This window comes from Coturnix japonica, chromosome 17 (assembly GCF_001577835.2).
Source record: "Coturnix japonica isolate 7356 chromosome 17, Coturnix japonica 2.1, whole genome shotgun sequence".
In the NCBI taxonomy this organism is placed as follows: Eukaryota; Metazoa; Chordata; class Aves; order Galliformes; family Phasianidae; genus Coturnix; species Coturnix japonica.
Window position 1 is genome coordinate 8,405,222 of NC_029532.1, and position 21,786 is coordinate 8,427,007.

General features: G+C 49.9%; 1 long non-coding RNA gene across 1 annotated transcript; it reads left to right on the forward strand.

The window, feature by feature from the left end:
• Positions 1-4,298: 4,298 nt before the first annotated feature.
• LOC107321961 lies at positions 4,299-20,275 on the forward strand. Its single transcript, XR_001558732.2, has 4 exons — positions 4,299-4,879; positions 6,197-6,277; positions 8,031-12,596; positions 17,548-20,275. It is a non-coding gene; the product is annotated as an uncharacterized LOC107321961 (long non-coding RNA).
• Positions 20,276-21,786: the final 1,511 nt, after the last annotated feature.

Consider the following 21,786-nt stretch of genomic DNA (forward strand, 5'->3'; position numbering starts at 1 on the left):
AAGCTGCTGCTGTGGAAGGTGTAGGACAGTCCTAATGGCTGAGTGGGAGCCTCTGGGGGCTTTGAGGTGCATCTGATCTCAAACTCAAAGCAGGGGGGTGGGAAGGAGCATTGCCAGCAGGTGTATTTCACCTCTGCACAGAACGCTCTTTGTTTTCTCTGTGACTGCTCTGGGAACTCTCTTTTCTTGAGTCCAAGGTTTCAAAATAAGCGAGTGCCCCATGTATTTACTGCAGAGATCTTTGTCTTAAATTAGTTCAAATGGAAGGGGAAAGCCAGCTTATTTTTAATAATAGATTATTGCTTATAAACAAAAATCCATCACTCAATTACTTTTGCAGAAGCTTTCATACCCAGTGTGTGCTCTTTGAACATTAAGGTGCTACAAGGGTGTTTTTCCTATTTTCCTAGCTGCAGATGCGCGGAGAATCCTAATTAAAACCTTTATGTCTCATTCCATTTACAAGAAGGAGTGTATCATTTTTCTTCTAGCTTTTTTTAATACAGGGCCTCAGTACCCATTACAAAAATTCCAATGCATCTTTGAAGTTAACAGCTAATTATATTTCTCCAAGTTATATATCTGGAGTTCTAGATGTGGGAAAGGCAATTACTTTTTTTTTTTTTTTTTTCCCTCATTTAACATAACAATCTCCAAAGCTTTATTGGAGCTCCAGTGAGGCTGGCCTGGGAAGAGGAGGAATTTTGGGGGAAGGCAGGATGCTTACTCAGCTGTTCCTGGCTCCTTCCCTCGTTAGTATGCCATCCCCACCAGGACGCTCTCTAATTGTTTGTTGAATGACCGCAGTGCTTTTTGCCTCAATAACTTTGCTTGGTAGGTCATTCTGCACATTCATTATGGGGGCACCTGCTAGCTCTGCTGTAGCTAAGGGTCTGTCAGCATTTTACAGGAGTTTATAACTTGGCTGTACATGCTTTTGTGGAGCTGAAAATTGTTGCATGATTCCTCCCAGGCAGAAACGGGCCTGTTCAGCCCATTTGTTACCATACCACAGCCCAGGTGCTGCCTGAAGGCTGCAGAGAGATGGCTCCTCCTGTGTCCTGGGAGCACTGTCCCAGTGCTTGGTGCCAGCACTGCGGAGCTGCTCTTTGCCTGCAGGACAAGAGTTGCTGCAGTGGTTGCTGGAGGCAGGGAGCACCGCTCCTGCATGCGGGCAGTGGGGGCTGATGGCTCAGCCCTGGGTGTGGGTGTGATGGAGGCTGCTGGGCTGGGGATGTTGGTGCATGCTGGGCTGTAGCACGGAGATGCTCCTCTGCTGAGGAACCGGTGAGAAATTAAATTCTCCACTTGGCTGGTCTGGGTGACTCGGCTTTGCTCTACCGACTTGTTCCTTCATTATTTTTTTGGCTGATAACTGACTGCAAGCTTGTCTTGTCTGCTTAATGCCAGCACAGTGGCTCCATGGGAGGCAGAGCCCTGCTGATGCTGCCAGGCATGCTGTGCTGCTGTCCCCACTCCCTTTCCTCTGGGCAGCATGGGGCCTTCAGCTGCCTGTGGTTGTTCTCTGGGGCTGCCCCACACAGGCAGAGGCTCAGCACAAATGGGGCCATGCACACGTCCCATCCAGGGGGAGCAGCCAGATCTGGGCCAGGCGAGCTGCGGACAGTCATTATTAAGATTAATCTTCCCATCACACCTCCTGGAGCATGACAGGGGACTCTCCAGGCAGCCAGGGCTGTGATGGACGTGGCTCAGCTCTCCATAATGCCCAGTGCAGCCGCACCTGCAGCCATGGGTCAGTGGTGGGGTGAGTGTGGGGGCTGCCCCATCCTGTGGTGGGTGTCAGGCATGAGCCCCTGGAGGAACTGTGGAAGATGCTCAGTGATGGTTGGATTCACGGCTGCCTCTGTGCCAGAGGAAGAGGTCTGCCTGCTGAGATCAGTTCTGGCAGCCAGGCTGGGCAGGAGTGTCACAGTGTCTGAGGCAGTTGTGTGGTGTCTGTGGCCCAGCTGGTGCACAAGACATCGTGGATGCAGATGCCCAGAAGATGATCTGCTGTGGGGTTGGAGCCCCTGCACACAACCAGACCCAGTAGCTCTTGTCCCAGGGGTATCAGCAACTGGGGGTGAAAGGGCTGCTGCTTTTGCCTATTGGATGGGTCTCTGCATGGACGGCTGACTGACTGTGTTTGGCTTGGGGCCACTGCAGTTTGGTCTTCAGAGCAAGGCTTAGCAAACATGGGAGGTTTTTATTTAATTAAGAGCAAGTGAGGAATTTAAAGATTGGGTTTTCTTCATCCGGTGATAAATTAACCTCCTCCTTGTGCAGAAGGACAGGCAAGCACTTGAGATCAATGATCTCGCTGATGCTTGGCCTCTTCCTTGTTTGGAGGGGAAAAAAGAACAAAGTGTGTCAGCCCCTGCCCTGCTGCTGCCCTGGGGGGCAGTGAGCAGAGTGACTGTGGGTAATTATGATGAATGGCGTGATTCATACCAAAGCTTGGGCCTAAAGCTGGAAATTTAGACCTATGCATAGAATAACACAACAACTGCTGTGCTGTCTGGTGGAACTCATGGTGCAGCCAAAAGCTCTGGAGTTCTCAAGGCAAACCATCCCAAGGCAGGGCTGTCATTGTGCTGCTCACTCATGCCTTGCGTTCAGAGGAATAAGGGGCTCAGGTTTCTGTGCCTGGTCCATCTTGGAGCCCTGGGCAGGAGTGGGCAGCTCCATGCTGCCTGCATTTTGCAGCAGTGCAGGGTGCCATGGTGCGATGCCATGGTGCAACGCCATGGTGTGATGCCCCAGAGCAGAGCCCGGCTGGTGGCTGTTCCTGCTGGCCCTGGGGGGCTCCCACAGGCTTACCGTGCTGGTGGAGCACTGCCAGGAGTGTGGGTACCAGGAGGAAGCTGGCAGCCAGCACAGGGCTGTGCACCATAATCCTGAGCAGCTCCAGCTCTGTGGGGACGGCTGGTGTTGTTCCTGCTGGACACAGGAAAGCTGCTAATTTTGTTTTGCACTAGCACTAATCATCAGGAGCAGGATTAGTTCAACTGCATCCAACAAAATACCGCTTTGGAACAGCATGTAATAATGGCAGTCTGCAAAACATTGATTTGAGCGTGAGGGAGCTGGCACAGCTGTGTGCTTCTCCAGTGAGAGCAGCGGATGGGGCAGTAGCAATTGCCTCGCACCTGCAGACCTGCTTCCATGGAGGGCACCCCAATTCTGTATCCTGAGCCCAACCCTTTGGGCACCTGGTGCTGCTTCTGAGTGGGGCTGCACCTGGCACCGTGCTGTGGGTGCTGGCCAGGGTCTGGCACTGTCCTGACTCCTGGAGCTGGACAGGTGGGTGTGGGGTCTGTGCTGGACTTGTGTCTGCAAAAAACACCCATACCTCAACAGTGTAAACCATCACATGGTGATTCTCCCCATGTCCTTTTACTAGAGAAAAAACCTGACACAAAGTGAGTCTCTGATTCTCACCTTAAACTTTTTGAGCATTAAAATAGAATTGCAGTATTATAAGTTTCTCAGAAATTGCTACTGATGTACTGCAACACATGCTGCTGTGTCTAAACAGTGTCGTTCCTGAGCCATAGTTTTTGCTTTTCTGAACTCCTTCTTTAAATGTATTTTTATACAGCAGCATTGACCTTTTCCAGCAGCCCCTGCAGAGTGAGGTTGTATCTTGTGTAAAAGTCATATCAAATGGGCCACAAAAAATCACTCTTGCCTGATTAAAATGAATAGTCCAGCTGATGTGCGTTTTCCTTCTGTGCCGTTTGCTTTGTGTGAGAGCTTGCAGCCATCAGGGCATTTCTGGGAGAAATACAGCTACAGGTACAGGCTGCCTTCGTGGATACTAATTGCAATCCTTGTAAGGACTGATTTGCAGAGAAAATTTCTGTTGCCTCAAGGACCAGCAGTTGTGCATATCATATTATTGTGCATAGAGAAACCAGTAACGCATTGTGAAATGGTTTATTTATAAATCCTCTTTATTGAATTAAATTATCTTTATCACAATCCTTTTCCTATGTTAAAGTACAGTAAGTGGTATGGTTTCTTTTCCCATTGTTTCTGCACTGATGCAGGTTTTGGTTCTCATCACTTGTTGGGATTTCATCATCTGTGTGTTCTGTGACGCTGTGCTGTGCTGAGGGCTGGGACAGCAGCCAGCTTCAGCTTCAGCACCCCTCTGTCTTCCTTTCATTTGATTCTGACATCTGAGAACAGACAAATTCTGAGCTGCCAGCTCTGAGCAGTGGATTTTTGCTTCCGATGTGGAAATCCCCCCCCCCCTCCCCCCCCCACCGTCTTATTCCTGTTGTGCATTTTAGCCTGAGAAATCTGGAAAGGAAGATTGCATGTGGGGTGTGTGGGGTGGCCGTGCCCGTCCTGTGCTCTGCAGGGACACCGCAGCATTTGTCCCATCTCTCATTAATTGGCACGCATTAGTCCAGCTCGTTAACGATGCTGTGGCTGTGCTCCCTGTCTGCTCCTGCTCTGAGAACAAGGAGTTGACCTTGCCTTCTGAAATTCTCGTCCGCTCTGGAAAACAAGCAGACAAGACATCTTTACTGAGCTAGAAATTCCTCTTGAATGTTCCCTCTTTAATTTATGTTCCCTCTCACTTCGTTGCCTGCAGCAAAACCCATTAATGGTGGCAGTTTGTGACACAACTGAAGGCTCCTCTAATGGGCAGCTCTCCCGCAATTCCACTGCTCTCTTGCTTCAGAGGAATTTGCAGGCGTTGTGGTGCACAGCTTCTCCCCCTCCATTTCCCAGGCTCCAGAGACCAATCCTTCCTTCCGTCGGTTTTGCTGCTACTATGGCAATATTTTCTCCCCCATAGTGGTAATCATACAATGGTCTCTGAGAACAGCAGGAGAAGTGGTGCCTGTTAGATGCATAAAAGGTAAGATGAACTACGTGTCATAAAACTTTTAAAAGTTCCTTTTTCGTGTTTGTGCGGGGGTTATTTTATATGGCTTTTGATATGAAGCTAAAATTGCACATCAAAAAGGATAATGCATCTTTAAGCTGTTACAATGACTTCTAAATTTTTCATTTAATGTCAGTGAGGAAAAAACCCCCTCAGTCGGCTGAGCTACATTGGTGAGATGGCTGTTTCATTCCATAAAGTGTCTGCAGTGGATTTGAACAGTAGGAAATCCAAGGGTGATAAATAGCTATTTCTAAGTAAATTTCATGCAATTGCCCTTTGGTTAAAGTCTTTCCTCTCAGCACTTTCCTGTGCACATAGCCCAACTAATAATATTCAGGAGCAAGTGCTTTCCAGTGTGACAACTGATTGCACTTTGAAGCAGTAAATGGCTGATTTCATAATTGGTATAATTTTTCACAAGTACCTGAATGTCATATACAGAAAGAATAAGCAACCTGGACTTAATACGGGAGCTTTTTCAATTCTCCTAAAAATCAATAATGTATTAAACCCCTCTAACTGATTAAAATAATGTGAACTCTGAGTGGGTTTGTGAGGAAGGCAGGTTTCTTCAAGGGTGGCAGATTTATGGCAAAAGGGTTAATACATGGGGAGAGCGGGGATCTGTTACAGATGGAGGCGGTTTTCCTAATTAAACTTTTATCAAGATTTCCCTGGTCTGAATTGTTTTGCTGAGTGCTGTGGAAAGGAGCGCTCTGTCCCGCACAGCGCACTCCGACCCTGCAGCAGCACTGGCTGTGTGTGCTCCCATGGCCAGAGCAGTGTATGGGGCATTGTGCCCACAGCACTCAGCCAGCCCCAAACCCACCAGAGCCCGGGGGGAACATAGGCACAGCCATCATCTATGTGTGCAGTGGGCAGCTTTTTGCCTGTGGGCCTCTCTGCCTAGGAAAGTTCAATTAGTGTTGTGGTGACACAAACGTTATTAACACTGCTATGGACAAGGGAGTCGATCTGCCAGGAGATGAACAGAGGTTACGGTTACTTATTTCCAAGGATTTGGAGATTTCTTGAAGCCTTTCCAGGAGGACTGATGTTTGGAAAGATGTTTGAAGATCTCCTGGGAAAATATTTGTAATAAGAAAAGCAGAGGTGGGCTCTGGCAGAGGAGGGGTGAGCCAGGAGGGAGCACAGCCCACCCGGACAGGTGGTGATGCACACTGTGAATGGAGGGATCCACTCAGACCTTGCTCCTCAAATCAGACATCTTAAGCTCTGTTTTATCCATGTTTGTCTATTGTTTCTAACTCATTTCCTATTTTCCAGCTGAGGAACTCTGCCAGAAGGACTCTTTGCCAGAGATTAAAACAGTTTAGGAAGCAGACACATGATTCCTTTCTTTGGATGGTAGGTAAATTGGATATCTGCAAGAAGCAACAAATTTTATTATCAAAAGATAGTTTGCTACTTAACTACCCTTAAGAATCCCCAAATATTTGCAGGATGGAGCCTCATGCTGCCCTGCTGCTGGGTTGGGTTGGGCTGGGGCTGTGCTGCAGGGACAGTGCTGAGCATGAAGGACTGAAACAGGAGTGAGAGGTTGGGGGAATCCATCAGAACCCAGGGCCAAAGCTGAAGGGTGGCTGTGAGTTCATGTTTTGGTGTCTCTGCTCTGCTCGAGGTCCACTACTCTATGCACAACAGAAGCATTTTGTTCTGGCTTTGGTGGAGGCACTGTGCCATTGCTCTGATGCAGTTTGTGCTCTGAATCTCTGTGGTTGTTCATAATGAGGCCAAGGGACACATGAAATAGCATTTATGTCATTAGCCATGGCTCTCATTGATTTGTATCAAAATAGCTGTTTTAAATGTAATTACCACTAATTTGTGAAAATGCGCTGTTAGATATGTAAATTCATTGCCTAATAGATGCATAAGGCAGACTACAGCGAATGGGATGACATGGGATAATGACACCAGCATCATTTCTCAGTGTGCTAAGCAGGTTCCTGGGATCTGTGTGGGGCCCTCCCTGGGGTTGGGGTGCTGTGGGATGCCCCATGGCAGCAGCAGTTCCTTTGGCCCTGCCGTGACTGCACCACCGGAGCTCAGCCATGGGACCTGCCAGGTTGTGGGAAGACAAAGGGGGATGGCTCTTAACAATTTACACAAAGATCAAAAAAAATCATGGGATCATTCATCAGGATTGCTGTAGTTCTTGACCACATAGTAAATGATTTATTTAATCTTAATATATTCCATAAAGAGTCCCCATATTTCCATAAATATGTCATATCTACCTAATACATAGTAATGAACCTGCTCCAAGGGTAAATAAATAAGATCTAAGCTCAGCAAGCCAATGTTTATCAAAGGGAGATATACAGATATTGAGTCCTTTAAAGTACCATTCTTCACAGCAATCACGGCCAAGTTAGGCAATTCATAACATGTCACATCAATTAGAAGTCCCGCGGGTGCAGCGTGGGCTGGGTGTGGAAACAGGAGCCCGCAGAGTGGGCACGGGGCTGCAGTGCCCTCAGCAGGAGGGGTTGTGCCCTTGGGGCTCTGCGGCACCTCAGGTGAGATCTTCTTGTCCTCCAATGCAGAATAAAGCCTTTGTCTTTTTGAACGTGTTTATTCTAAAATGGTTGAGATAGTTTCAAGCTGAAGTTGGTTGTGTTAATTGATCTTATTCCATTATTTCATGGAATTATATGTAGCAGTGTGTAACACAGTGTAATATACCAGTGGAATGTTTGTTCTCACACAAACATGGTAAAATACAATTGCAAATGGAAGTAACTATTAATTTCTTGAAGTTACACCTTTTAATCTTACTTTCTGTATCAAACTATTTCCTGTCTGTGTTGTAATTAGTTTGACAAAGTCAATAATAATAGAATATTCTGATTATGTCAATATGACATGTAATATTATGCACTTCTACTACTATTATGCATATTATGACATGACTTGACATGATATGACAGGTCACATTATGCACTACTACTGATGTCATAAAATAATGTAAATGTAAGGAAAACAAATTTTGAAATGAAGAATTTTGAAACGAATTTATGACTTTTTCTAGGGACAAATCCTGAGCAAATCTTCTTTGTTTCCAATACTAAAATACATTCCTTTTGTTTCCATTCAGAAGGCGAATGGGCTGTGCCATGCAGCTCTTCCCACACACAGGGACCCCATGGCTTCTGCCCTCACACCCACTGCAGCCTCAGCACAGAGCTCACTTGTGGTCCTCAAGGGCACCCCCAGCCAGCACATGCTGTGGACTTGTTGGCGTGACCCTGTGAGAATGCAGTGTGATCCCATGTGGTGCTGGAGTTCCATGGGTGAGTTGCTGTGGGTGAATGGTGCTGGAAGGTCTCCGTCCCAGAGCAAAGCCACTGGGGTCTGCACGGCCCTTCCTGCCCTGTTAGCTGCCTGCCTGCTTCGTGCAGAAGGCAGCTGTGTCCTGGTGGCCATGAGATGTGTGATGGAAACACTCGCTGACATCAGTGTGGCGAATGGTTTATCTGTGAGCTTCTTAATGGGAAGTGTGCTCCTATTTTATATTCATTTTTACTGAGATGCAATGATAATTCTCACCTCCCAGAGACACAAACCTAGTTCGGAAAACATTTATAATGAGTCGTTAGCGAGCCGGATGCTTAAGTTCTGAGAACATCCCGATTTTGCGTACGCTGTGCTTCTGAAGGTGTGGATTCCCTCTGCAAATCATTATGAAGAATTGGCACTTGCTGGCAGGTAGGTGGGAGTTTTAGTGGCCTGGAGATTTAAGCAGAAATCAGATATGGACACCAGGGAGTACAGAGTGTGCTCAGTGCTCTCCTGCAACGTGAAGGCTGGAGTCTGGATTCATTTTTAATGAAACACGTTTTGCAACAATCCTACAGCAGCCCCAAATGGCGGCAGATCAGAGGACTGCCATGTGTGAGCTCTCTGCCCACCGCTGCCTCCCGCACCCCTCTGTGTGCTCAGTGGTGTTGGGGGCTGCAGACTCACCTCCCCTCTGTGTCCTGCAGTGCCCTGCTGGGCTCTGCACTTGGTGCGCAATACAGGCAACATGCTGACAACTGCTCCTAGGCATGAGGAACCCTGGTGGTAAAGAAAGGTCGTCCAGGGACCTCACCAGTGTCTTTTTCAAATGGAAATGTCATTTATTATTATTTAGTGCTGATAGAGTCCTCAGAATAAAGGCAGCTCATAGCTGGGGGAGCTCCCGCTCTGATGGTCTCTGCTCTCTGCTCTCAGCCCATCTCCTGTGTGCAGCTTGGAGCTCCCCAGAGCCACCCTTTGGCAGCACCGCCTTCCTGAAAGCAGAGCCCTCCAGCGAGGGGCTGAATGGTCACCATGTCACCTCCCTATGCCAGGGACTGTCAGAGTACTTTGCCAGATGGGTGCCTGCACACCAGGACTAAGGGGAAGGAGGCTCATCAGCACCCCAACATCATTGGTGCCCTGCCAAGCCTGCAGGAAGGAAGGACCCGAGAGGGACTGAGAGGGACCCCCAGCATTGGCTGCAGGGACAGGGGCTAAGCTGTTGTTCCATGGTGTATCCGGCATCCTTGCACCCCAGGACACAAAGCTGGGGGACAGAAGCTCTGTGGGGCACAACCGTGCAGCATCCTCTGTCCCCACATGGAGGGCAGAGCCCAGGTCCCTGTGGCACAGCAGCTGTGAAGGACACGTTCTCCTGCAGTGCCCAGGCTGCAGCAGTCCCTGGGGCACAGCTGTGGTTGTGGATCCTGAGGTCAGGCAGGGCTGCATGCACAGTAGCCTATGAGAGCTGCTTGCAGGTCTGTGAGGCTGAGGGAGCACCTGCCATGGGCTCCTTGAAAGCCAGGGGATGCCAGAAGCTGCTTGTGCAGAGGCATTCTGGTTCTGGTGGCCCACAGAGCTGTGCCAGTGGTAAAACGGCTGCAGCCACAGCAGTGGCACCAGGCTGGTGCAAGGCCCAGCTCCATCCTGCATTCCTGAAGTGCCTGCCATGTATGTAGGGATGGGAATGCTATGACCACAGCTCTGCAGCATCCACCTCTGGGTTGGAGGACAGAGTGGGCTGCCACGTGCAGCAGTGCTCTGCCCTCCCACCTCCTGCACTGCCGGGTGGGAGCTGTGAGCGCTCACAGGAGTACACTGCCACCTCCATGAAAGCAAATGAAAGGATTTTGGTCCAAATTGCGTTTCCCCTCATTGTCTGGAGGCTGTCAGTACATTACGGCCTACAATATTCTGCTGCTGCTCTTTTGCATGATTTTTTAATTAAAAAACTATGGAGTGAACAAGCGTTCTGCTCTGGAGTAGCCCTGCGGAGACCCATCGATAGGCACATTTACATCCCCACACTTCTTCAAGAAAGTTTATATCTTAACAACAACAACAACAACAAAATAGTAATAATAATCTCACCCACCCAAACAGTCAGTATTGGGTAAAAGTTTGAAGTGAAAGGCAGCTGGCAACCTTCTCCAGCCCGTGAAATGATATTAACATTTTATTATTCTAAGGTGAGCTTTTTGAAACGGAATTTTAAATGTTACCCTGCTGTTCCAGAACACAAAAACCTTTAATTTTATGCAAATGAACAGCGAGGAGCTGAGCGCTTAATGTAAACCAACACTTTCTTTGTAGGAGAGGTTGGAAGAGAAAAAAAAAAAATTCCCAGGGATTCTTTAATTGCTGTCTGAAATTATGTAAATCCCACCGCTAGGCAGAACGCAATTATCCCGTGCCCCTCTCTGCCAGCATTGCTAATGTCTAACAAAATATCGGTGGGTGACATTTAGTCGAGGTAATGCAAATGAGAATTAATTTTTTTTCCAAGACAAAGGGCAGCGCAAAGATCACCTCATCCATATACAGCAGAGGGGCGTGGGGAGGCAGAGCCGGGGGTGCGGAGCCGGGCAGAGCTGGATGTGGGGCGGGACGCTGAGCCCGGCGCAGCCCCGCGCCTTTTGAGCGCTTTCTTTTCCGCAGGAGCGAGGCCCGGGGCGGGGGCAGGTTGTTTGTATTTCATTTTAATTCATGGTCATCCTGACAAGAGGGTAGGGTGGGAAATGTGATTGAAACCCCCTAATGGTTCTGCCTTGTGTTGTGTAAAGACTGCTTGTAATTTATCACCTAGTTGTGCAGATAACTAGCAATAATTCTATTAAATATTCAGAGTGAGGCTTTTGCAACACAATTATCAAACGGGATTTGTTAGAGCAGAAATCCTTCCAAGCACAAAAAGGTGCTGTGCTGCAGCGCTGGGTCCTGCAGTGCTGGGGGGCAGCTGCCACGTGCCACCAACCAGCAGAGCTGCACAGAGATTTTCAGTCTCTTCTCTGCTTTCCTTTTCAATTTTTATTTTTGGTGCTTGAGTTTCAGCCATCCTTTCCTAGGTCTGCATCTGAGAGCTTACAACTCTGCTTACCTTTGGAAGAGAAAAGGAAACCCCAGTGGGAGATGGTGCGAGGCAGGGGCAGGTATATGCGAGGAATGATGAAGTACATAGATGCTCAGAAGACTCCAGATCAGGGTAAGCAGTGCTGCTGGAATTATCCTTTGAAATGTACACTCTCTGCAGGGAGGCCCCAGGGATCATCCTTGCTGGAGGAGATGGGCTGAGTTGCACCATCTGCTTGGGATTTAGGACAGGCAGATCTTCGAAAATATGAATTAAAAATACAGAGGAGCAGGAAATCATTTCCTCCTGCCCTGTCTTTTGAAATGATGCGAGGCAAACCTGGGTGGCTGCTGCCACCTGCGTGCCGTGGTGTCCTCGTGGTAAGGCCAGCTCTGCTACATCGCACTGAGCTCACACCTCTGCTGCAAGGGAGCTCAGCTCCATGCCCAACACCAGCTCACAGCTTGCGGTTGGTGCTGGTGTGCAGTGACCAGCTGTGCAGTGACATCGGTGTCCAGAACTTCCCACAGCTGCACTCCTGCTCCCTGCCCTGCTGCAGCAGTGCTGGTGATGGTGAGGTGCAACAGCAGGGAGAGGCTGCCCCCCACACAGGGCACCTCTGTGCAGACAGGGCTGTCCTTGTCTTCCTAAAATTTATAATCTTTATAATCTAAGGTTTGGACTCCTCAAAGCTTTATGCCTGTCTTTAACCTGTAGCACATGCATAGTCTCAGTGGGATTTCTCATCTGCTAAGAGTTAAGCATGTGCATAAATCTTTGCAGGCCTGGGGCCTAAGGCATTCTTGTTCACACATGCACACACATTCCTGTGTGCATGAGTCATGGAACGGCCGCCCTGCAAATCCACACCACGGTTGGAGCAGGAGGCAACTATACTCACACCAACCACCAGATCATTTCTCAGCAGTTTGGGTGCCCTGGGGGTGCTGAACTCCTGACACCATCTTCAGCAAATCTCCCTTCTCTGCCTGTGTCTCCTGAAGGCAGGCGGGATGTCAGCAGACAGTGACTGTGCCGGAGGTGAACACAAGCAGGGAGAAATCACGTACAGCTGCTGACGGCATTTGGGGCAGATTGGAAACCAGGAATAGCTGAGGAAGAATGCTGGCATGCCAGAAATGTGGGAAGGAAAGGGAAGCATGTGCCCTGGGCTGCACACTCACAGCTGGGGCAGACTGGCTCTGCCTAATGAGAGCTTTGGCATCAATCACTGTTGTGAAGACATTTTAGTGGGCTCCATTGCATCACCTCTGCTTTTACCAATGCAGGATGGCCCAGAGTGAAGTCCAGGTAAGAAAACAGCACAGATTGTTGTGGTCTGGCAGAAGTGAGCGCAGCACAGCACAGTGTTCTGGTGGCTCATGGGCTGTTCCCCAGGAGCCTGTGTTTGGTGGCACAGCATTTACAGAAGCTGTGAGATGTCACTGCATGAACCTCTGACCTTTCCTTTCCACAGAGCAGACCTCGACAGCAAATGATGAAAAAAGAAACAATATGCTTCACATTTAAAATCATTATTGTGAAACTCTTCTTTTTGCCCTTGTGCAATGCTGTTTTAGTCACATAACGTGATCTTTCATGAAATCACTCTTTTCACTTCGTATCTTGTGTTGGCAATGTGACTGGATATGGCCTCTTTAATTTAGGGTTAGAAAATGCAGGCAGAGCCATCAGGTGAGAAGTGGCATTTCATAAATGTCGTGTTTCCTGCAGCGTTCAATTCATTAAGGATGAAATCACATTATTGTTCCTAAAACATCCCCCCACGTACCATTCAGTCCCTGCCCTTGGTGCAGGGCGGCAGAGCAGCGTGCAGTGATGGCTGTGCTCTGTGGCTGCAGCCCTCTCCCACACTGCAGCCCCGTGGTTGCTCAGGTCACCTGCTATTTGTCAGCAGGGGCCGAGCCCCGGGCACAGTGCTGAGCACGCAGCACCCTCTGAGCTGGCCCGGGTGCTCAGTCGTTCCTGAGAAACATTCACAGAAAGGTCAGCAAATGTGTTGTGACAAGATGCCAGCACATCCCTGCCCACTCCTAGCTCAGCCCGGCCCTTGCCTCCTGTTCCAGGCACAGAGCAGTGGAAGCAGAGGCCCATCCTCAGTTTCCTACCCCTTCCTCAGCACTGTGCAAACACCTCTACATGCCACCAGCAAAGGATCAGGGGGAAGTGCCATGCTGCACCACAGCAGCACCAGGCAGACAGACAGACTGACAGAGAAGCAGGCAGAGCAGCAGGAACCAATCACTCTGAACAGATTTACACCTAGAAAAGGTCCTTGCAAGAAGGCAGAGCTGTGAGGGGCAGTGGTCATGGGGAGGAAGCTGGCTTAGCGCTCTGAGCCCCTGCCCTGAGATGGCCTGGGCTGTAAGCAGATGAGGGGCAAAGCCACCCACCACTGGGTAATTCTGCTTCTTCCCTATAAGCCTGTAACCCCATTAGCAGCAAGTCTGGCTGAGAGGGAGCAGTGCTGGGAAAGCACTGCACCTCCACATGCACAGCAGATTAAAAAGGACTTAATCACAGTGCAGCCACAAAGTGCACTACATGGCATTATTCCTCTGAAATAACATTTTATAAATGGCCTATCTGAGAGCAGCACAAAATAAATACTTTTAAAATCTATGATCACTGTGGGTTGTTGGGGTTTTTTTGTTTTGTTTTGTTTTGTTTTTAATTTTATATTGGTGGCTGAGTTCTGCTCTTGCTCCGAAGGATTAGAGGGATAATTCCATTACAATTTAGTAACAAGATTCAGTTATCCATTTACAGGGGGTCTGTGGAAATGAGCAGTGGCTTCTGGAGGTCTCGGGATCTGGGCAAGTATCACTCACATCTCAGACACGTCCAAATCAGGTTAGGGTGCAGGCAGGACATGCACGAGGTGAAAAGGTCTTGGGGCCACCTGTCCTCCCATCAGCATGAGAAATGCTCAGGGCTCGTGGGGCAGGAAGGACACAGGTAAGGAGACTCCTGATGAGAACAGCTGCAGGAGAAAGGCAGGGAGAGAAAGAAGAGCCCTGGAAATAAAGCTGACTGCACGGGGTGCAGCGGTACTGCATATGAATGGTGGGAAGGAATGGAGTTACTTGGCTCTGCTCATGAGTGTGTGCACAAAGCCCTGTGATGTCCCTGACTGGAAACCACAGTGTCAGAAACTCTCTTGCAAGAGGTGACAAGTCAAGCTGCACACATGCAAACAGCACAGAAGATTCAGAGTTAGGTACTGGCCAGTGCTGACATCGCTATGTGTATCCTCTATACTGATTAACTGATTAATTGATATTTAATTGATTGCACTGTCAGAGTGGGACTTTAGCATGCACTGATTGTACAACTGTTTTCTGACTGTTACTAACAGGTCTGCAGAGCAGTTGGTGTAAATCCATGGGAACTGTACGTGGGATGGGAACAGAGACTGCTTTGTGGCACAGAGAGCAGAGCTCATGGTGCATGGTCAGCAGGTGCTGCCATCACCCACAGCTGGGAATCTCTATCTGCTTGTTGTTAAAAATGATAGTCCAGCTAAATGTAGATCTGTCTGATTGTTGTGTAGGAGCTGCCCCAGCGGGCGGCCCTTGACACCCTGTGCCCTCTGCTCCTCTCTGTGCCTGCTCCTTGCCCTGTAGACTCACAGCCCAAATCAATCTGTGCTCCTCAAACCAACCCCCGGGTTGTTCTCGTGAAGTTTGTGGGTTCTTGGGTGAAACATTAGCAAACCTTGCATCAAAATGTAGAATGCCTTTTGCAGCCTGGGCTGAGGGCTGCAGCAGGTGCTGGCTGCTGAGACACAGCTCTGAGCAGCGCTCCCTTGGCTGCACTGGGGCACACTGTGTGCAGGGCCCACCCACCTGCACTGCACAGACATAGAGGGTGTCAGGGACAGCCTTTAAAAGCAGCATAAATAGGTGAGGTGGTCTCCACCCAGAGCTTGGTAGAGAACAAAGCTGGCTGAGAAACAGTTCTAAATGCCGTATGAGAATTTGAAACAACCAATAGGTTGCAGAAGAACCACCAGACAATTGTAACCACGTTGTCTTGCTGTATTAGTTTAATGTCCACTTGAATCACTGACCTTAAGGTCTGAAAAGGACTAAATCCAGAAACAGATGATTTTTTCCATGCGACATGACAGGGGGGCCGTGGTCGCTTCTAAATACAATTTTACGTTCACTTATGGAAATGCATTGTTTCTTGGCTACTTTAAAAAAGAAACCAATATATGTTCTCCTGAAAAGGGTTAGACCTCAATTATTTCAAAGGCACTGTACGCGCCGCGGTGACAGAGCCGCAGCGCTGTACCAATGCTACCCCCTGGTGACCAGAGCTGACGGCTGGCGTGTGCGGGCGGCGCCGAGCGGGGCTGTGCGGGACTGTGCGGGGCTGTGCTGAGCGGGGCGGTGCTGTGTGGGATAAGGAGGGACAGGCACGGGGCTGGCACTGTGTAGGACAGGTGCTGTGGTCACAGCCTGCAGAGGAGCAGGGTGCTGGGGGAAACTGTTGGCACTTCCTCGGACTTCTCGCTGCAGTGACAAATTGATTCAATTTGAATACCATTCCCGGTTATTTCCCGCTGGGTTAGGTGGAGATTCTGAGCACTGCATCCTGCAGCAGAGCAGAAGTCAGGGCATGCTGCTCTCAGTGCTTTCAGATCCCAAGGCAAATGCATAAGCCCCAGCTGGGCCAGCCCCAGGCACCGCACTACCACATGGACACAGCAGTGGGGTCCAGTGCTGCCTAATGCTGGCTGCAGTAAGAGCTGTGTCCTGGTAGAGCCACCCCTGGCACCTCCAGCAGCAGCTGCCGTGGGCTCAGCACAGCCGCAGCAGCAATGCAGCCTGGCCTGGTGTGTGGCACAGCCCCGATCGCACATCTCTCTGCGTTACACTGCTCACTCTTTGCATCTTGTTAATGAAAAGCGTGGATGTAATTTCAATTAAAGATAATTACATATTTAAACTTAACATTAAATTCTAAACAAAATTACATGAAATCTCAGTGTGCAGCCTGCTGCAAGGCAGCATGTGAAGCAAGCGGAGGAAGGAAATGCTATTATGCAAAGTGAACTGATCCTTCCCACAGGTGTCCCCGCCTGCACCTCCCTGTCCGGTGAGGTAATTCCTATCTGCTCCCACATCACAGCACAGCACCCACAGCCTGCAGCACCCACACCCATGGCTGCAGCCCCGGCCCACCATGCAGTGCTGCGGCAAAGCAAAGGCACTGCAGCACCACCGCACCTTTCTGAGAGAGGCTTTTGTTTAATAAAACATGAAAATTATTCATCGCATGATTTAATTTGATAGGAAATTCCTGCTGCTCCTGTAATAATTATTATCATTATTGATTGTTGCAGTGTGGCTGAGCCCCGCAGAGCGCCTTGTGCCAGAGCAGCCCCTCACCAGCTGTGTGACCGGAGCTGAGGCCAGCGTAGACAGAGGGGCAGCTCTGTGCAGGCGTTGGACTGTGCAGTGTGGGGGAGTTTGAGGATGCACAGCAGTGGAGGAGATGCAATGCCCAGAGCAGCACGGGTCACCTGGTGTGGCTGTCACCGAGTGCCTCTGCAGAGCCATTGGCAGCAGCTGTCCACTGCAGAGCTGTGGAGCTGAGGGTTGTGTGCGGGCACCCAGCAGTGTGCTCAGCCTGGACACCATGTGCAGCACTGGGGCTGCTCCTGCACGACATGACTGCAGTGATCAAGCACTGACAGGTGGCAGTAACATTTATGAGCCAGCATAAACTTTTATTTAAGGGACGGTCAGAGATTTAGTGGGCTCTGTGAGCCCTTGCCTCAGCTGCACGTGTCCCCCAGCAGTGGATGGGCACAGCCCTGTTCTGTGGGGGGGAGTGGGGTGCAGGGACCCCCAGCTGCTGCCCCCTGATCCCTCTGGCCGCCAGCACTGGCCAGCCCTGCCACAGAACTCCCATTCATCACTGGCAATTGTAAATCGTGCTACATATGTCCCGAGTTTAAATCCCAGCCTCCCTAATGTCTTGCTGTGCACTAAATCCTCTTCATGTTATTCAACTTATAAACGCAAGGAATATTCCAAATCAAAGTGACTTTATGTCACGCTCAGCCCATCTCGCAGAACCCAGAATTAACATCCTTGCCTGCTCGGCAGTGTGCCTGCTCTGAACAACTGCTCTGTGCTCGTTAATATTTATGATGGGGAGAGAAAGTTGCATAAATCCTGGATGATACTTAATTAAACCCCAATTCTTCTGATTTCTTCTCTTTCAGCTTTGCTTAGTGAGGACAGTGCAGCGATCAGATGCTCACCCTGCAGTGTGCATGGGGACACGTGGCACTGCCTGCAGCCATCGCCACTGCCCTCCTGCACTCCACCGTGTGCCACTGGGATGTGGTGTGGGGGCTTCGGGTTGGAGGACCCAGCAGGGTGATGAAGCTGGGAAAGCATGAACCCCACTTTGGCCTTTTGGCTCTGTTTATCTGTTCCTTGAGTCTGATCCTCGCATGATCCATAAGAGAACAGTTAACGTGCGGCTGACAGATCTTTGATACGGTGCTCATTCGCAGGAAGCAGTTTGACCCCCGAAGGTTCCGCATGCGGCAGGATTGACACTTCACATTGACTTTGCTTCAGGCTTATCAGGAAATCTCAGCCAATTTTATTAAAGAGCCGCGTGTGGTGTGCGGAGCGTGCCAGTCAGAGACAACTTCATTTGTGGACCAAGTGCTTGACTGGTTTTCTTCTCATTCATGTTTTCACTTTGCTGGCAAATTTAACTTTAGAAAAACCCATTGCGTGTTCCAGTGAAGGATGGAGAATAGTAAAACCCCTCAGCATTTCCTGGCCCTGTTACTAAGAACAGGGAGAGAGCAAGTAGATTCCTGTTTAAGGGCAATGAGGTCTGTCAATGAGTAAGTGGTGGCTAGGGAGAAATGCAGAGCGCGGCGGCTGCGGTCTGTCCGGGCCGTGCAGGGCTGTAAATCACCCAGGGCAGCTCAGGCTGATCTCTGCCATGCAGATCCCTCGGCAGGCATCGTCCTGGGCTGCTGCCAGTGGGTGTTGCCAAAGCCCTTTCTGCACGGCAATGCAACAGTGGACAGTGGAGTGGTGGGCATATGGTTAGGGTGGGGGCCTGGCCCTGCACCCTGATAGGCCCAGCACCCCCATGTGCTGCATGGCAGACCCATTCTGCACAGATCCCATGGGCAGCACTGACTGTTATAAGCTGGTTCACCTGTTTTTTGCCTTATTTTTTTAGCTCAATTCAACATGTACATGGTATTTTCAGCTCTCAAGGAGGGCTGGAGCAGGGTCCCCAGCATCAAAGTGGGGTAGCAAGCTGCCAGCAGGATCCACTGCTCTGAGGCATCCTTTGGTAATTATGTCTCTTTTTACTCATGCAAATTTTATCAATATTATTTATATATTCAAATCCATTTATAAATAATATATACATTTGTGCAAAGGTAATTGCCTCAACTAGATTATTTGTCCCAGATTTTATTGTCTACCCAGACGCTGAATACAAACCCCTTTTTCTGGCTCACCCTGTGGCCAGGAGTTCATTGCTGCCTCATGGGAGTGGCTCTGCACCCATCCATGGGGGAAATGGGAGGAGCAGAGGGTGGCTCTGGTGGGACCACAGGGCAGGGAGAGGTGCAGGAGGGGGAAGTTGTGCACATTGTCCCATCCTGCTGTTCTGCTTGGGGCCCTGGGCTCCAGTAGGGGCACAGTGCAGCTCCATCCCAGTGCTGCACGCATCCTCCCTCCTTCTCACTTACCAAAACCCGACATCACAATGAAAAAAGATTAGGAGCACTGACAGGCCTGCAAAGGTGACAGCTACAAAGAAATATGGAGCAATCACGTTGTCAGAGTGCCTATTAGGAACCTAAAAAACCTCGGCTCTCCTGCACAGGCAAAACTGATTTATTGCACAGCACAGTTCATGAACTCATCAGTGGTTTTGCATGGAGAAGAGATGGATTTTCTTTCAGATGTTTATGGTGTGAGCAGACTGTCCTGAAAGTTATTGTTTGGTTTAATAAGATCGGTACTGCTTGCTGGGGCAGAATCAGCCCTGCACCTCCACCCAAACCATGAGCCAGGTCCTGCCCCACAGCCTGAGCAGCTCCATGCATTCCTATGGAAATATTCCTCAAGCATTACCAGCACTGCCCACACTGTGTGTCAATGCCTGCGTGGAGCAGGGCTGGGACACCTGCACAGAGCATGGAACATGCACACGGAGCGGGGCTGCTCCTCTGCCCACCTGTGCTGGGGGCTGGGGGTCTTCCCCCAGGAAAGCCGAACTGTGTGACTAAACGACGGCTCACACAAATAAAGTGGAGCTTCCCCATGTGTTGGCACAGCACTTGGGCCTCCCTGTGCCACAGGTGCAGTAGGAGCTGCAGCTCTGGGGGCTGCAGGATGCTCACAGCGCAGTGCCCACAGCAGCTGCCAGTGCTGCTCCTGAAACATTTCTTTGCAGGAGGGAGTTTTAAATGTGTGTCATGCAGAAGCAGCGTTGGCTTTCTGACAATGTTGTACTGCTGTTAACATGTAAATGTTTCCTTCTCCTGCTTTGGATTATGCCTCAGATGCTTTGGGAACAGCTGTGGTTTATGTAGATTTTAAAGGTGAACTTTCATGCTCACTGAAACTTTAAAAGTGGCTGATTTACACTTGAACCCATTTCTGTGAGTGTTGGTGTGGCTGTTTCCCTTCCTTAATGGTGTGTGCGTGCAGGGCTGTGCTGGAGCAGGTTTGTGCCAGGAGCCCACAATGGGAGTGGGGGCATGTCCTATGTGTGGCCAAAGGTGCAGACATGGAGTGAGTCCTGCACAGCCCTGCACAGCCCCATTCAGCCCCATTCAGCCCCGCACAGTCCTGCATGGCCACTCTCCCAGCTGGGCCCCAGCTCCTTGGTGAGGCCAGCTCCATCTCTGTGACCCTTTAAAGATGCTCTCTCTTTTTCCTTTAAAAACACAAAATTTAAATGGCTCTGAATAAAATAAAAGAGAATAACTGAGCTGTGAAGGGTGATGATTGTATTTCTTTCACTTGTAAGAGAGACCTTTATAACTCTCTTGGGAGGAAAAAAACAATAATGGTCCTTCATGGATGAAGTGCGCTAAATATGGTGTATATTTTTTAAAATACCAGTTCTACAGTTATTGAAACAAATTATTGTTAAATGCATTTACAGCATAATAACTGTGCTAATTTGCTGATAAAAAGCATCCAGCGTTAAAGCCCCCATACATTATTTTGTCATTAGCATTTGTTAGCTCCTCTTAGGTACGTTCAGACAGAAGGCTTTGTTCTGTATTTAGCACAGGGCCCCGCATTCCTCGCTCTCCCCTCCCTTTGGGGTTTGCTTGTGCGCAGAACTGCAGCGGTTTTTGTTTTGTTTTTTTTTAGAACTTCATGTTTAAAAATGGAAAATTTATTTCATTTCATTAATGGGCAAAGGGAGGGGAAGGAAGGAGGGAGGAGGAGGTGTGACTTGATGAGGGCGTGCCACACCGGGCAGTGCTCTCGGCAGCTGTGCAGGCGTGAGCGGTGCCTGGGGGTGTGGGGCTGTGCGGACCCCCAGCCCCTCCCGGCCATGGCTGTGTGCAGACGTAACGGCGCTGTGCTAGGGTTCCCCACCCCACGCCTACCCACAGGTGCCACCACTATGGGCACCCCATAGGCAGCACCTGTGCAGGGGGCACACGCCAGTGGTGGGGATGGTGATGGGATGGCAGTAGGGATGGAGAACCTGGGCATGGCCGTGCTGCACGCAGACGGGGCAGGCAATGGGCCGCGGTGCCGTGGGTGCACATCGCACTGTGTCCAGCTGCAGCCAGGCTGTCACATCATGGGGCAGGTGGACACTGCCGGCCCCTGTCCATTCCCCACAGCCACGTCCTCGTGGGCGGGGTTTTCTGGAGCAGTGGTTGCCATGGCGACCATGCTGTGATCAGATCATCACCAGAGGGGGAAAAAAAAAAAGGGAAAAAAAAAAAAGGGAAAAAAAGCAGCTTTATTATCAACACATCTTCCCAAATTAACCCCTCGCACGCCCAGCGAGTACAACGTGGGCTCAGGCCGGCAGGAATTGATGCTCCCCTCACATGCTGCCCAGTGCAAAGCCCCACTTCCACACCCAGCAGTCAGCTGTGGATCTTCTCCAGGGGCAGCTCATGGCTGGGGCTGCTCAGAGTGACCGGACCAGGATCAGGGCACCCATAGGGGTGTCATGGAGCTGTGCTGTGTGCTTTGGGCCAGGCCTCACTTTGCTCCCCTGCTGTACCACCAGGTGCTGACACAGTGTCACCACATTCCAGTTTGGATGAAAGCCTGAGAGAAAAGCTCTGATGGACAGAGGGCACCTCTGGCTGCAAGGTGGGTGCACAGCACGTGTCCCTGTCCACAGCGTCCCCTTGGTGCCCTCTGCAGTTTGGAACATTCCTGCTCCCATGTCCCTGGGGGCAGTGTCAGCATGTCAGGCATCCTTCACA